Here is a 16,033-nt window from a genome sequence, read left to right on the forward strand (position 1 = left end):
TCTTGTGCAACGCAACTAGCTCTTTATTCGCACAAAGTAATGGCCGCTATTGACAGGGGATCTCAAGTTGATTCCGTGTTTCTAGATTTCCGGAAAGCTTTTGACACCGTTCCTCACAAGCGACTTCTAATCAAGCTCCGGGCCTATGGGGTATCGTCTCAGTTGTGCGACTGGATTCGTGATTTCCTTTCAGGAAGGTCACAGTTCGTAGTAATAGATGGCAAATCATCGAGTAAAACGGAAGTGATATCAGGTGTTCCCCAGGGAAGTGTCCTGGGACCTCTGCTGTTCCTGATCTATATAAATGACCTGGGTGACAATCTGAGCAGTTCTCTTAGGTTGTTCGCAGGTGATGCTGTAATTTACCGTCTAGTAAAGTCATCCGAAGACCAGTATCAGTTGCAAAGTGATTTAGAAAAGATTGCTGTATGGTGTAGCAGGTGGCAGTTGACGCTAAATAACGAAAAGTGTGAGGTGATCCACATGAGTTCCAAAAGAAATCCGTTGGAATTTGATTACTCGATAAATAGTAAAATTCTCAAGGCTGTCAATTCAGTTAAGTACCTGGGTGTTAAAATTACGAACAACTTCAGTTGGAAAGACCACATAGATAATATTGTGGGGAAGGCGAGCCAAAGGTTGCGTTTCATTGGCAGGACACTTAGAAGATGCAACAAGTCCACTAAAGAGACAGCTTACACTACACTCGTTCGTCCTTTGTTAGAATATTGCTGCGCGGTGTGGGATCTTTACCAGGTGGGATTGACGGAGGACATCGAAAGGGTGCAAAAAATGGCAGCTTGTTTTGTATTATCACGTAATAGGGGAGAGAGTGTGGCAGATATGATACGCGAGTTGGGATGGAAGTCATTAAAGCAAAGACGTTTTTCGTCCCAGCGAGATCTATTTACGAAATTTCAGTCACCAACTTTCTCTTCCGAATGCGAAAATATTTTGTTGAGCCCAACCTACATAGGTAGGAATGATCATCAAAATAAAATAAGAGAAATCAGAGCTCGAACAGAAAGGTTTAGGTGTTCGTTTTTCCCGCGCGCTGTTCGGGAGTGGAATGGTAGAGAGATAGTATGATTGCGGTTCGATGAACCCTCTGCCAAGCACTTAAATGTGAATTGCAGAGTAGTCATGTAGATGTAGATGTATGTGAATGTGTGTACTATTACTGGAATGAGAGCTGATGCTCAAAAGTTAGTGGGAATGCTGTTAGCTGTTATTCATTTCTGTGCTCCAAGCATCTATCCACTATAGGTGAGTGGTTGTATTTCCCCTATTTTACATATTACAGTGAAACCTTTTTATAACAGTCCTCTATATAATGTTTTCCTCTATGTTATATCAATTTATTTTTTTATTTTTATTTTTTTTTATTTATTTATTTATTTATTTTTTTTTTTTTTGTCCTAACTAAAAGCCCATACAAACAATGTTAAATTTTCCTCTCTACTGCGTTTCCCCTATATTACAATTTCCTCCACATAACGCTCATATTTTTGGAACCCTGGTCAATTATTTACCTCATTATAACATTTAAGTGACTGGATGTAGACGCATCTTTTCCATTCTGTGGATTCACAGTTTGCACCGGCTCGGAAAAGACGCACTCAGTGTGTTTCATATGTCAGCGGCAGAACCCAGTCATGTGACATGTGACACACATTCTGCTGGTGATCTTATTGGCGCCATTTCAGTCAATTCTTTGTATTCGTAGCGTGTTGTGTGAGCTGAGCAGCAAACAGTTCGTGTGTCTAGTGAGTGTGTGTCTTCAATACAACTTAAAAAGAAAAAAAAAGGCTGTCATCAGTGGATATGAATGGAAAGCGGAAGAAAATTTCTCTGGAAGAGAAGGTTTCTGTTATTAAAAAAGTGGAGGCATCTCATAGTGTGAGTTGCATGGTGCTAGCGAAGCAATTTTAACTGGCTCCCTCAACACTACGAGGTGCATTCAAGTTCTAAGGCCTCCGATTTTTTTTCTCCGGACTGGAAAGAGATAGAAACATGCGCATTGTTTTAAAATGAGGCCGCGTTCATTGTCAATACGACCCAGATATGGCAGCACCTTACAGCAGATGGAATTTTACCGCCAGCGGCGAGAATGAGAACTGTTTTAAATACTTAAAATGGCGACGTTTCCCTTACTTGAACAGTGTGCAATCATTCGTTTTCTGAATTTGCGTGGTGTGAAACCAATTTAAATTCATCAACAGTTGAAGGAGACATGTGGTGATGGAGATATGGATGTGTCGAAAGTGCGTTCGTGGGTGCGACAGTTTAATGAAGGCAGAACATCGTGTTACAACAAACCGAAACAACCTCGGGCTCGCACAAGCCGGTCTGACGACATGATCGAGAAAGTGGAGAGAATTGGTTTGGGGGATTGCCGAATGACTGTTGAAGAGATCGCCTCCAGAGTTGGCATTTCTGTGGGTTCTGTGCACACAATCCTGCATGACGACCTGAAAATGCGAAAAGTGTCATCCAGGTGGGTGCCACGAATGCTGAGGGACGAGCACATGGCTGCCCGTGTGGCATGTTGCCAAGCAATGTTGACGCGCAACGACAGCATGAATGCGACTTTCTTTTCGTCGGTTGGGACAATGGATGAGATGTGGATGCCATTTTTCAATCCAGAAACAAAGCGCCAGTCAGCTCAATGGAAGCACACAGATTCACCGCCACCAAAAAAATTTCGGGTAACCGCCAGTGCTGAAAAAATGGTGGTGTCCATGTTCTGGGACAGCGAGGGTGTAATCCTTACCCATTGCGTTCCAAAGGGCACTATGGTAACAGGTGCATCCTACGAAAATGTTTTGGAGAACAAATTCCTTCCTGCACTGCAACAAAAACGCCCAGGAAGGGCTGCGCGTGTGCTGTTTCACCAAGACAACGCACCCGCACATCGAGCTAACGTTACGCAACAGTTTCTTTGTGATAACAACTTTGAAGTGATTCCTCATGCTCCCTACTCACCTGACCTGGTTCCTAGTGACTTTTGGCTTTTTCCAACAATGAAAGACACTCTGTGGCCGCACATTCACCAGCCGTGCTGCTATTGCCGCAGCGATTTTCCAGTGGTCGAAACAGACTCCTAAAGAAGCCTTCGCCGCTGCCATGGAATCATGGCGTCAGCGTTGTGAAAAATATGCACGTCTGCAGGGCGATTACGTCGAGAAGTAACGCCAGTTTCATCGATTTCGGGTGAGTAGTTAATTAGAAAAAAAATCGGAGGCCTTAGAACTTGAATGCACCTCGTATTATGAAAAACAGATCGTCGATAATGGAAGGGTTTGAGAATTGTGGAAATTCGAAACGTATGTGTTTGAAACAATTTATGACAAAATGGAGGAAGTTTTATTAACTTGGTTTCAGCAAGCACGTGCTGCAAACATTGCTATAAATGGAACTATTTCGAAGGACAAGCCGCTTCAAATATCACTGCAGTTAGGAATGGAAAATTTTAAGGTGTCCAATGGATGGATTGATAAATTTTGACAGTGTCGTGGTGTTGTATACAAAGCAGAATGTGGAGAAAGTAAAAGTGTAGATGAACCAACTGTAGTTCAGTGGATGCAGACTCTCCCTAATCTGATACATGGCTACAAACTGTGGGACATTTATAACATTGACGAACCTGGCATGTTTTTCAATTTAATGCAGGATAAGACATTTACTTTTTGTGGGGAAAGTTGCCATGGCGGTAAGAAGAGGCTGGCCGTGTGGCATTGCCCGCTCTGCCTGTGAGTGGACATGTGGCCGTTCCTTCAGCAAGGTACAAGCATGCACACGGGGGGAGGGGTTTATTAGTTATTGGGAGCTCCAACATTAGACGGGTGATGGGGCCCCTTAGGGAAATAGCAGAAAGGTCGGGGAAGAAGGCCAGTGTTCACTCTGTCTGCTTGCTGGAGGGTCTCATCCGAGATGTGGAGGAGGCCCTGCCAGCGACGATAGAGAGCACTGGGTGCACCCGACTGCAAATTGTTGCTCATGTCGGCACCAATGACTCCTGCCGTCTGGGTTCAGAGGTGATCCTCAGTTCGTACAGGTGGTTGGCGGAGTTGGTGAAGGCGGAAAGCCTCGCTAGTGGGGTGGAAACTGAGCTAACTATTTGTAGTATAGTTCCCAGAACCGATCGCAGTCCTCTGGTTTGGAGCTGAGTAGAAGGCTTAAACCAGAGGCTCAGACGATTCTGTGGAGATCTGGGGTGCAAATTTCTCAACCTCCGCTATCGGGTGGAGAAATGTAGGGTCCCCTTGAATAGGTCAGGCGTGCACTACACACAGGAAGCGGCTACAAGGGTAGCGGAGTACTTGTGGAGTGCACATGTGGGTTTTTTAGGTTAGAGAATTCCCTCCCTAGGCCCGACAAGACGCCTCCTGAGACGCGGCAAGGTAGGAGTAGGCAAAATGCAACAGGTAATAACAATATTAATGTGCTAATAGTAAACTGCAGGAGCATCTATAGAAAGGTCCCAGAACTGCTCTCATTAATAAACGGTCACAATGCCCACATAGTACTAGGGACAGAAAGTTGGCTGAAACCAGATGTAAACAGTAATGAAATTCTAAACTCAGATTGGAATGTATACAGCAGAGACAGGCTGGACAATGAAGAGGGAGGCGTGTTTATAGCGATAAGAAGCGCAATAGTATGAAAGGAAATCATCGGAGATCCGAAATGTGAAATAATTTGGGTGAAGGTCACGGTTAAAGCAGGCTCAGACATGGTGATTGGATGTCTCTATAGGCCCCCTGGCTCAGCAGCTGTTGTGGCTGAGCACCTGAAGGATAATTTGGAAAATATTTCGAGTAGATTTCCCCACCATTTTATAGTTCTGTGTGGAGATTTTAATTTGCCGGATATAGACTGGGAGACTCAAACGTTCATAACGGGTGGCAGGGACAAAGAACCCAGTGAAATTTTTTTAAGTGCTTTATCTGAAAACTACCTTGAGCTGTTAAACAGAGAACCGACTCATGGCGATAACATAATAGTCCTTCTGGTGACAAACAGACCCGAACTATTTGAAACAGTTAACGCAGAACAGGGAAACAGCGATCATAAAGCGGTTACTGCATCGATGATTTCAGCCATAAATAGAAATATTAAAAAAGGTAGGAAGATTTTTCTGTTTAGCAAAATTGACAAAAAGCAGATTTCAGAGTACCTGACGGCTCAACACAAAAGTTTTGTTTTAAGTACAGGTAGTGTTGAGGATCAGTGGACAAAGTTCAAAACCTTTGTACAATATGCGTTAGATGAGTATGTGCCAAGCAAGATCGTAAGAGATGGAAAAGAGCCACCGTGGTACAACAACCGCGTTAGAAAACTACTGCGGAGGCAAAGGGAACTTCACAGCAAACATAAACACATAGCCAACGCCTTGCAGACAAACAAAAATTACGCGAAGTGAAATGTAACGTGAGGAGGGCCATGCGAGAGGCGTTCAATGAATTCGAAAGTAAAGTTCTATGTACTGACTTGGCAGAAATCCTAAGAAATTTTGGTCTTATGTCAAAGTGGTAGGTGGATCAAAACAAAATGTCCAGACACTCTGTGACCAAAATGGTACTGAAACAGAGAATGGCAGACTAAAGGCCAAAATACTAAATGTCTTTTTCCAAAGCTTCACTTAAAACTTCCGGGCTGATAGGCCATGGTCGAAGTATAAAACTCTCTCCTAACGTCTCGTCTCCGACTGCGGGAGACATCCTCGGAGGTAAAGCTGGAACCGCAGTTCGCCGCTTTACCTCCGAGGATGTCTCCCGCAGTTGGAGACGAAACGTCAGGAGAGAGTTTTATACTTCGACCACGGCCTATCAGCCCGGAAGTTTTAAGTGAAGACAATACCAGCTGGGAAAGCTTACATTGTATGATTTTTCCAAAGCTGTTTCACAGAGGAAGACTGGACTGTAGTTCCTTCTCTAGATTGTCGCACAGATGACAAAATGGTAGATATCAAAATAGACGACAGAGGGATAGAGAAACAATTAAAATTGCTCAAAAGAGGAAAGGCCGCTGGACCTGATGGGATACCAGTTCGATTTTACACAGAGTACATGAAGGAACTTGCCCCCCTTCTTGCAGCAGTGTACCGTAGGTCTCTAGAAGAGTGTAGCGTTCCAAAGGATTGGAAAAGGGCACAGGTCATCCCCATTTTCAAGAAGGGACGTCGTACAGATGTGCAGAACTACAGACCTATATCTCTAATGTCGATCAGTTGTAGAATTTTGGAACATGTATTATGTTCGAGTATAATGACTTTTCTGGAAACTAGAAATCTACTTTGTAGGAATCGGCATGGGTTTCGAAAAAGACGATCGTGTGAAATCCAGCTCGCGCTATTCGTCCACGAGACTCAGAGGGCCATAGACATGGGTTCCCAGGTAGATGCCATGTTTCTTGACTTCCGCAAGGCGTTCAATACAGTTCCCCACAGTTGTTTAATGAACAAAGTAAAAGCATATGGACTATCAGACCAATTGTGTGATTGGATTGGAGAGTTCCTAGATAACAGAATGCAGCATGTCATTCTCAATGGAGAGAAGTCTTCCGAAGTAAGAGTGATTTCAGGTGTGCCGCAGGGAGTGTCGTAGGACCGTTGCTATTCACAATATACATAAATGACCTTGTGGATGACATCGGAAGTTCACTGAGGCTTTTTGCGGATGATGCTGTGGTATATCGAGAGGTTTTAACAATGGAAAATTGGACTGAAATGCAGAAGGATCTGCAGTGAATTGACGCATGGTGCAGGGAATGGCAATTGAATCTCAATGTAGACAAGTGTAATGTGCTGTGAATACATAGAAAGAAAGATCCCATATCATTTAGCTACAATATAGCAGGTCAGCAACTGGAAGCAGTTAATTCCATAAATTATCTGGGAGTAAGCATTAGGAGTGATTTAAAATGGAATGATCATATAAAGATGATCGTCGGTAAAGCAGATGCCAGACTGAGATTCATTGGAAGAATCCTAAGGAAATGCAATCCGAAAACAAAGGAAGTAGGTTACAGTACGCTTGTTTGCCCACTGCTTGAATACTGCTCAGCAGTGTAGGATCCATACCAGATAGGGTTGACAGAAGAGATAGAGAAGATCCAACAGAGAGCAGCGAGCTTCGTTACAGGATCATTTAGTAATCACGAAAGTGTTACGCAGATTATAGATAAACTCCAGTGGAAGACTCTGTAGGAGAGACGCTCAGTAGCTCAGTACGGGCTTTTGTTGAAGTTTCGAGAACATACCTTCACCGAGGAGTCAAGCAGTATATTGCTCCCTCCTACGTATATCTCGTGAAGAGACCATGAGGATAAAATCAGAGAGATTAGAGCCCACACAGAGGCATACCGACAATCCTTCTTTCCACGAACAATACGAGACTGGAATAGAAGGGAGAACCGACAGAGGTACTCAAGGTACCCTCCGCCACACACCGTCAGGTGGCTTGCGGAGTATGGATGTAGATGTAGATGAGCAAGGAACGTATTACCATTTGGTTGTGTACAAACACCGATGGCAGTGAAAAACTGAAATCTTTGGTTATCGGGAAGCCAAAAAATCCAAGGTGCTTCAAAAACATTTCCATGTTTTCATGCAAATATACAAACAATGCCAAGGCATGGATGACGAGTAATATATTTTTACATTTTCTCAGAGAATTTGATGCCAAAATGGGGAGTGCTGCAAGGAAAGTGCTGCTGTTTGTGGTTAGGTGTGCAGCACATCCACCAGATGAATCCTATCTGAGAAATATGAAAGTAATTTTCCTGCCACCCAACTGCACCAGCCATCAGCAACGTTTGGGCTTGGGACTAATACACGCTCTTAAGGTTAAATATAGGACAGCCCTTGTAAAAGAGGCCTTGAATTTCATGGACCAAAGAAAACCGGGAAGCCAGCAGATCTCACAACTGAAGCTGAATATTTTACGTGCAATGAATTTAATTATGCACTCAACGGAAGTCAGTTCTGCCAGTGTGTCATCTATGGCACCATTTGTCAAAGCTGATTAGTGGTATCCTGATCCTCAGTAATGCCCTATGATTATTATTTGGAAGCCTTCCTCTTTATAGTGTTTTCCTCTATACAGTGGTCAGAATCTGTGGTCCCTTGAAAAACGTTATATAGAGGTTTCACTGTATTTCAGTCTAACTCAAACATGTTTGATATCATTAACAATTTGTGAGGTTAAGTTGTGAATTAGAGGTGGTTTAAATAGCTGACACGACATACAAACACTGCATATAAATTGTATTCCCATTGATATTTGAGCTCAGAAAACCCTAAATGTATACATTTATTGTGTAAGTGTACATTACCATTGGCTCTCTTCCATTTAGCCAGCTAGGTTAGGTTTTATATATTTAATACTATTCATTCGTCTTCTGGCATAACTTAACCAAAGCAACCTTGTACAGTCCAGCATTTGTAAATATAGCCATTATTACGTTAATATGGTTTTGGTGAAATAATATGGAATTATATGTATTTTTTTGCCTGCAGGATGGGAATATGACTCCAGCAGAAAGATACGCTTATATCTGAAACAAAATGGCCATGAAAGGGTTGGAAAAGAAAGTATCCTGACGAAAATGTAAAATAAGGACAATGATAATGAAATGAAGACTGCTACAGTGCTACAGGCGTTTTGAAGCTGTCAAAAGAATTTAGATTCTCAGTCTGCAAATGTGAGAAAATACGGCTTGATATTGCGCTTGGAGAAACACAATGTAAAGAATTCAGGAACAATTAACTACAACACAATGCTAAGACTGTTTATTACTACTGTGGTAAAACAGGTGCCCAGTAAACAGAAAAGAAATGCAATGTATGCTAGGAACAAATTCTTAAGAATGTACACAATTTCTGGTGTTGAGGTTTGTTGTGATACTTTTGTGTAGAAATTTCATATAACACCTCAAAAAGTAAACACAGCACTACAAAACTTTACCTCTGATGATATTTCTGACATGAGATGAAAAGGTGGTCATAATAAGATTGATGACGAAAGGATTCAGGAAGCAGTAAACCAAATAAATAAAATTCCTAGATACAACTGCATTATTGTTGAAAAGTAATTGATAAGGAATATTTTCAAAGCCACGTAATAATAGAAGCTATGTATGAGCAATACAAATTGTAAGTTCACAATTCAGTGAGGATGTCAAGCTTTGAAGCCATATTTTACAAATATTTCAATATAAAAAGTGCAGTACTGAAAAGGATACTTCTGACTGCTGCAGTTTACTCCAAACAAGAATGCAATTGGAGAATAATCCAACTCAGAAAGCAACATTGTGTTTAGAAGTTAAAAATCATTTAATAGTAGCAAGTGATGCTCAGAAAAAAATGATTCAAGATAAGAAAAGGGAAACAGAGGTTAAAGGATCTGAAATAATCAGCTTTGATCATGAGAAGACATTATCATTGCCAAGAATCCTAACCAACATTTCATTGAATTGTGTGTGTATAATTAAGGAGTTCACTCTGATACAATTGGAAAAGGATTTTGATTTGTTTGGACCAAAGGTACTGCATGTTGAGGTGCCCAAGAAGTAGGTTAGTGTCTCAAGAAATATACTGAGAACAGCTGAAGGAAAACATTACTCAGCTAATTTTTTGAGCAGATTCGTGTGATGACCAAATACAAAACATCAAAATAACCTTGATTTTAAAGGCTATTATGGAAACTCATGCATTTCTTACTTCAGTCTCTTTAAGGTTCCTGATTCCTGTTCATGCATTTCTGCCAAATGATGCCTACATCAGTGATGTTGAATGAGCTTTGAAAATTCAGCAAAGCTTGTATCTACCAAGTGCATATTTACATGTTGTGGACACTTGTAGGAAAAGAAATCATCTTGTTGTAACTTAAATTGTGACTAGGGATTTTGTTGGATGTTCTAAAATGGGGAACAGCATTGTGAACCTAAGGTTGATACCACAGGAAACAATATTAATTTAATGCAAAAACTTGAAGTAACGTTGAAAAAGGAAGGTCCATTCAAGCTGTAGATGAAAGAAACCTATAATGGTGATGCCTATGTCACTGTGGACCTACAGGAGAAATATCAGGGAAGACCTTCTAACTCAAACATTTTGTGGACCCTTTGAACTACTGTGGTCTCATGGGAAAAGCAATATATAGACTTTAACTTGATGATTTGAAGTCAATGTTGTGCTTGATACCCAGAAATGCCAAGCACTTTCATCATTCTCTTATTGGAGATGATCAAGTTGTCACTGACATCAGAAGATTTGATGGTGTAGTCATTTTTGAAGAAGATGCATGATGATGGCAAAAATAATGTGCAAAACAGAATATTGGGTTTAATACATGTTTCATATTACCTCCCTCCATATTTTATTTGCTTTAGTATGAAACAAATAAACACTGCTGAAAAATGTATTATGTTATACTGGGTGTTGGAAAAAGAATGACCTGATTTTGGATGATAATAATTACAAAACACTGGATGTGCTGGCAAGGAAATACGTGTTACTCAAATGGACATGGCCTAGAATTTCAGAAAATGGCCATTAGGTATCAGACAATGCGTCTTCTCAGTTTGCATGTAGTCAGAAGTAAGATGGCATCCACTCAACACAGGGCACTTTGTGTGTTGCAGTTTGCAAGGAGTGAGTCATCAATTTCAATCCAGTGTGCTTTTCACCAGCATTTTGGCATTGATCGACCTGCACCCAAGAACATTTGTCATTGATATCACCAATTTGAAGTGACAGAATGCTTGTGCAAAGGTAAGAGTCCAGGTCAGCCTCTGACTTCTGATATCATGGTAGAAAGAATTCAGCAAATGTTCAAGTGGAGTCCACAGAAGTCTACTCAGCACGCAAGCAGAGCACTGGCAATGCCTCATATGGCTGTCTGGCAAGTGTTTCTCAATGACATTCTGCCCCTATGCTGGATAAGGCACAAGGGACCCCAAGACACTGCCCTCCATTTGTGGCCTCCAAGATCACCAGACATGACATCATGAGATTGTTTTCTTGTAGGGGTATGTGCTTGTTATGACTGTTACCCACATCAAGATGTCTACAATTTAGAGGAGAGAGTTAATATGAAACATGTATTCGATCCAATGTTATGTTTTGCAAATTGTCAAGCCTTTTTGCCATCGTTATGCATCTTCTTCAAAAACTACTACACAATTAAATCCTATTGTGTCAGTGATGACTTGATGATGTCCAATAAGAGAGTGATAAAAGTGTTTGGCATTGCTGTGTATCAAGTGCAACGTAGAATGAGATCTTCAAGTTGAAGTCTAGTTATAGATTTCCCTAAGACCACAGTGGTTCAAAGAGTCCACAAAAGTTTTGAGTCTGTGACTCAACATCTCCGCTATATGGTGAGTAGCAATCTATGTTTTCATATTATTGTGATTATTCCATCCTGGATTTTCCATATTCTAAAATAGTGTACATAATTGCCCAAATTTCCACAAATTTTGAAATGATAGCCACTACACACAATTTACAATGAGAAAGTTTAGAAATCGATCAGTATCTCTGTTTGTGATTTCAGAGCTTGGATGACTATTGCTAACTGCAGTCCAATTAGCAAAACACTTATAATAGTCAGTTACCACAGAGTTCATTAGTTAACACTACTTATTAATATGGCTGTTCCATGCTGTTGACATTTATGTTTGTTTACAGTAGAATAAGAAATACATCACACTACAGCCAGAAAAGCAATCATTTTAAAAGTGCCTCACTGCTATAAAAATATTGTAGGGGTACATTAATTTACTTATATGAAAGTATGTCTGATTGCACATTGAAGAAAATCCTGTTGCATCTGGAGACAGACTGATTAACTTTTATATATTTATTCCACTGTAGCACTATATTAACCCTCTACTACTTGCGGATTATCGTAGGGTTTTCTGCATTGTTAAATGCTTTCTGAGTTATTTATTATTTCATACAGTCCTGAAAGAGAAAGATGTATAGCATATTTACTTTTCCAACATTTCCACACACATGCACATGGCTTTCTTTTTGCCATTTTAAACAATTCTCCAATTCTCATAACTCCATTTTTTGACTGAGAAACTGTATGTCAGGAGAAAATAAACAGCAAAATACAAAACGACAATTGCACCAAATTTAAATTATAATAATGCAAAGAGACATACAAAAACTTATTTAAAGCTAAAGCTACAGTAATACTTGTGAATGTCATTGCATTGGACCAAAAAGTGTTGAACCATGAATACTCCAAGCTATATTCGATATAAGAACATAAAACGTGAATGTTTAGTAGCAAGTAATGTTTTTAGCTCAAATGAGCCGCTCTTGGAGTGCATCAGCAACTATGAATGCATGAAACATTGCCGTAGTAAGCATCATATTTAAACATGCATGTTTTCCTAATGGCAGATATGATGGTATTGAACATAACAGAACATCCTCAGATATTCTGGTTACTGTTGTTAATTAAAGTTACATACCCTGTCGACATATTCGAGCAATGAGTAAGAATTAATTGAGGTACAGGCCCTCTTTTAAGAGCACACAGGGGCCCATAGCACTGATTAATTGCAGGTCCCTTATTCAGCAGTATGTTCTCATATTTTAGATGTGTTTTGTACTTAAACATAATGTGTGAATGTAATGTCTAAAAATTTATTTCACTAATGTAAGCACTGACAAATACCATGCTACTTGATTTTTGAACCTATGAGGAAGATGCTATGCAGAAGAGCCGAGTTAAATTCCTGGTATTGCCAGGGAGGTTTTTTTTTGGGGGGTGGGGGTGGGGGGGGGGAGGAGTGGAAATTGGTTCACTCAGCCTCATGATGCCAGGAGCAACTTGAGAAATGCAGGCCACAATGTCTGGGAAACTGACAGTGGCTGGACAAGTGGTGTGATGAACCCATTCCTCTCCATATTGCATCCAAGTGACACTATTGTTAAAAGGTTGACATGGCAGCTTGTCAGTGCTGATTGACCCCTCATGGACAGTATAGAGGTGATAATCTGAGCAAGAGGCTGCAGTCGGTGTGTGAGTTGCATTTACGTGTGTGTGTGTGTGTGTGTGTGTGTGTGTGTGTGTGAGAGAGAGAGAGAGAGAGAGAGAGAGAGAGAGAGAGAGAGATCTATTTTTGATGAAGGCCTTACTGGCTGAAATCTTTATTTGTGACAGTCTTTTTGTTGTGCCTATCTGCAACTCAGCATCTCTGTTATATTGCGAGTAGCATCTTACCTTTTCACAGTACTGTTAAATTCCATCCTGGTTTTTCCATTCTTTGATTTGTCGACATAATAAACATTATTCAATAATTAAAACTATCAGATACAGTTCACTCTTAGTAACCACATTAAAGTAACAAGGAAAATTCATTGTTTATAAAAAATAAGTCTCTTAATAAAATTGTGGTGAAATTTTTGGAACTCTACCTAATTAATATTGGACTTTTGTTATAGAGACTTTAGTTTATGCTTTAATTACATGCCAACCAATAGCCCTATCACAAAATAAGTTACACCAATAGTTTTCTTGTTTTATTCTTCTGTAGGTAATATGGAGCAATTTGGTTTTAAAGTTCTTATTTTAGTAAGTAAGGTTTGTCCAGTTTTCAGTGTCTCTGCTACAAACTGCTCAGTTTAAAAATATATAGCTTGAAATGTGTTTGTCCAATGTTAATGAGATTTTAGTAGGTTATAGGCACATTTATTGGTAGTGGAAATCTCAAGTCACAGAATTTTTCAATCACTCACAAAAAAGTTCTTACGATTTTGCTAAAGTAATGTTTTCTCAAGCCAGAATAAATATGTAATAGAAAGCATGGGTTTGTTTTGAAGATCTCTTTTGTGGCTGTAAAAAGCTACAAAAATGGTTCAAATGGCTCTGAGCACTATGGGACTCAACTGCTGAGGTCATTAGTCCCCTAGAACTTAGAACTAGGTAAACCTAACTAACCTAAGGACATCACACACATCCATGCCCGAAGCAGGATGCGAACCTGCGACCGTAACGGTCTCGCGGTTCCAGACTGCAGCGCCAGAACCGCGCGGCCACTTCGGCCGGCTGTAAAAAGCTACAATCACTGTGAATGTACTGTGTGTTACTGATTTTATAAAGAGGGATATTTAAGATTTGGTTCTGTGCATGCTGGGCCTCACAATTAACAGCACGCATAGCTGTGAAAATGTATGTCTCATTGCCGTGAACCCTCAGGCTGTTGGAAAAGGGTCTTCCTATGACTAGCAACATATCACCTGAGTCTGCCACTGTGGCCACTGTTATTCACATGATCCAGCATGCGCAGAACCAGTCTTAAATATAACGTTTTATAAAGTCTGTATCATGAATCAAAAATTTGCACTTCTACAGAATAACATTGTTGTGAAACATGGGATTCTTAGGAGTAGCATGTTTCCTTTTATCCCCTTAGGCCAACAAAAGATATTTGTCAGAAGTGAAAATGTAGTTAGGTGGTTGTTAAGTGCAGAAAGTCCCACTGTGCATTTCTGGTTTTATGTACATGCAGTTGAAGTGTAAGTCGTGTCAGCTCTGGACATCAGCAAGGCACAATGGCGAATAAACCTCTTCACTTGCTGTGGTGGATCGCTTGTTCTTTGTAAGTCATGGCTTGGCAATGCCTTGGAGGTCAAGGAACAAAATGATCCATGCTAGAAAGTAAACAGTCTTAAACAACTGAAAAATCATTATAGGAACTCTCAGTTTCTAATGTCAAAGCAATACATACACTGATGCACCAAAGAAACTGGTATAGGCACGCATATTCAAATAAAGAGGTATGTAAACAGGCAGAATACGGTGCTGTGGTCATCAACGTTTATATGAGGCAACAAGTGTCTGGTGCAGTTGTTAGACTGGTTACTGCTGCTGCAGTGGCAGGTTATCAAGATTTAAGTGAGCTTGAATATGGTGTTATAGTCGGCGTATGAGCGATGGGACACATCATTTCGGAGGTAGCGATGAAGTGGAGGTTTTCCCGTATGACCATTTCACCAGTCTCATATTTCACAAGTCTACTGTGAATATCAGAAATCTGGTAAAACATCAAATCTCCAACATTGCTGTGGCTGGAAAAAAACCCTGCAAGAACAAGACAAATGATGACTAAAGAGAATTGTTCAACATGACAAAAGTGCAAACCTTCCGCAAACTGCTGCAGATTTCAGTCCTGGGCCATCAACAGGTGTCCTCATGTGAACCATTCAGTGAAACATAATCAATATGGGCTTTCCTTTCGGAGCCAAAGGCCCACTCGTGTATCCTTGCTGACTGCATGACACAAAACTTTATGCTTCGCCTGGGCCCGTCAACACCGACATTGGACTGTTGATGACTGGAAACATGTTGTCTGGTTGGACGAGTCTTGCTCCATATTGTATTGAGCAGACGGATGTATATGGTTATGGAGACAGCCTCATGAATCCATGGACCCTGCATGTCAGCAGCGGACCTTTCAAGCTGTGAAGGATCTGTAATGGTGTGGGATACATGCATCTGGAGTGACATGGTACCCATAATACATCTAGATACGACTCTGACAGGTGACATGTACGTAAGCATCCTGTCTGATCACCTGCCTCAATTTATGTCCATTGTGCATTCTGACAGACTTGGGCAATTCCAGCAGGACAATGTGACACCCCACACATCCAGAATTGCTACAGCGTGGCTCCAGGAACACTCTTCTGAGTTTAAACACTTCCACTGAAGACCAAACTCCCCAGAAATTAAAATTATTGAGCATATCTGGGATACCTTGCAATGTGCTGTTCAGAAGAGATCTCCACCCCCTCATACTGTTACATATTTATGGACAGCCCTGCAGGATTCATGGAGTCATTTCCCTCTAGCACTACTACATTAGTTGAGTGCATGCCACGTCATGTTGTGGCACTTCTGCGTGCTCACGGGAGACCTACACAATATAAGGCAGGTGTACCAGTTTCTTTGTCTCTTCAGTGTATACATATTGTAATCTATCATGAGGTATGAAATAAGATAGATCT

At 40.7% G+C, this 16,033-nt stretch overlaps 1 protein-coding gene across 1 annotated transcript in view; it reads left to right on the forward strand.

Annotated features, from left to right (window-relative positions):
- The window catches only part of LOC126176158 (uncharacterized), a 182,804-nt gene that overhangs the window by 122,582 nt on the left and 44,189 nt on the right, over positions 1–16,033 (forward strand). The gene's annotated exons all lie outside the window — the stretch shown is intronic.

Source organism: Schistocerca cancellata, chromosome 3, assembly GCF_023864275.1.
Source record: "Schistocerca cancellata isolate TAMUIC-IGC-003103 chromosome 3, iqSchCanc2.1, whole genome shotgun sequence".
In the NCBI taxonomy this organism is placed as follows: Eukaryota; Metazoa; Arthropoda; class Insecta; order Orthoptera; family Acrididae; genus Schistocerca; species Schistocerca cancellata.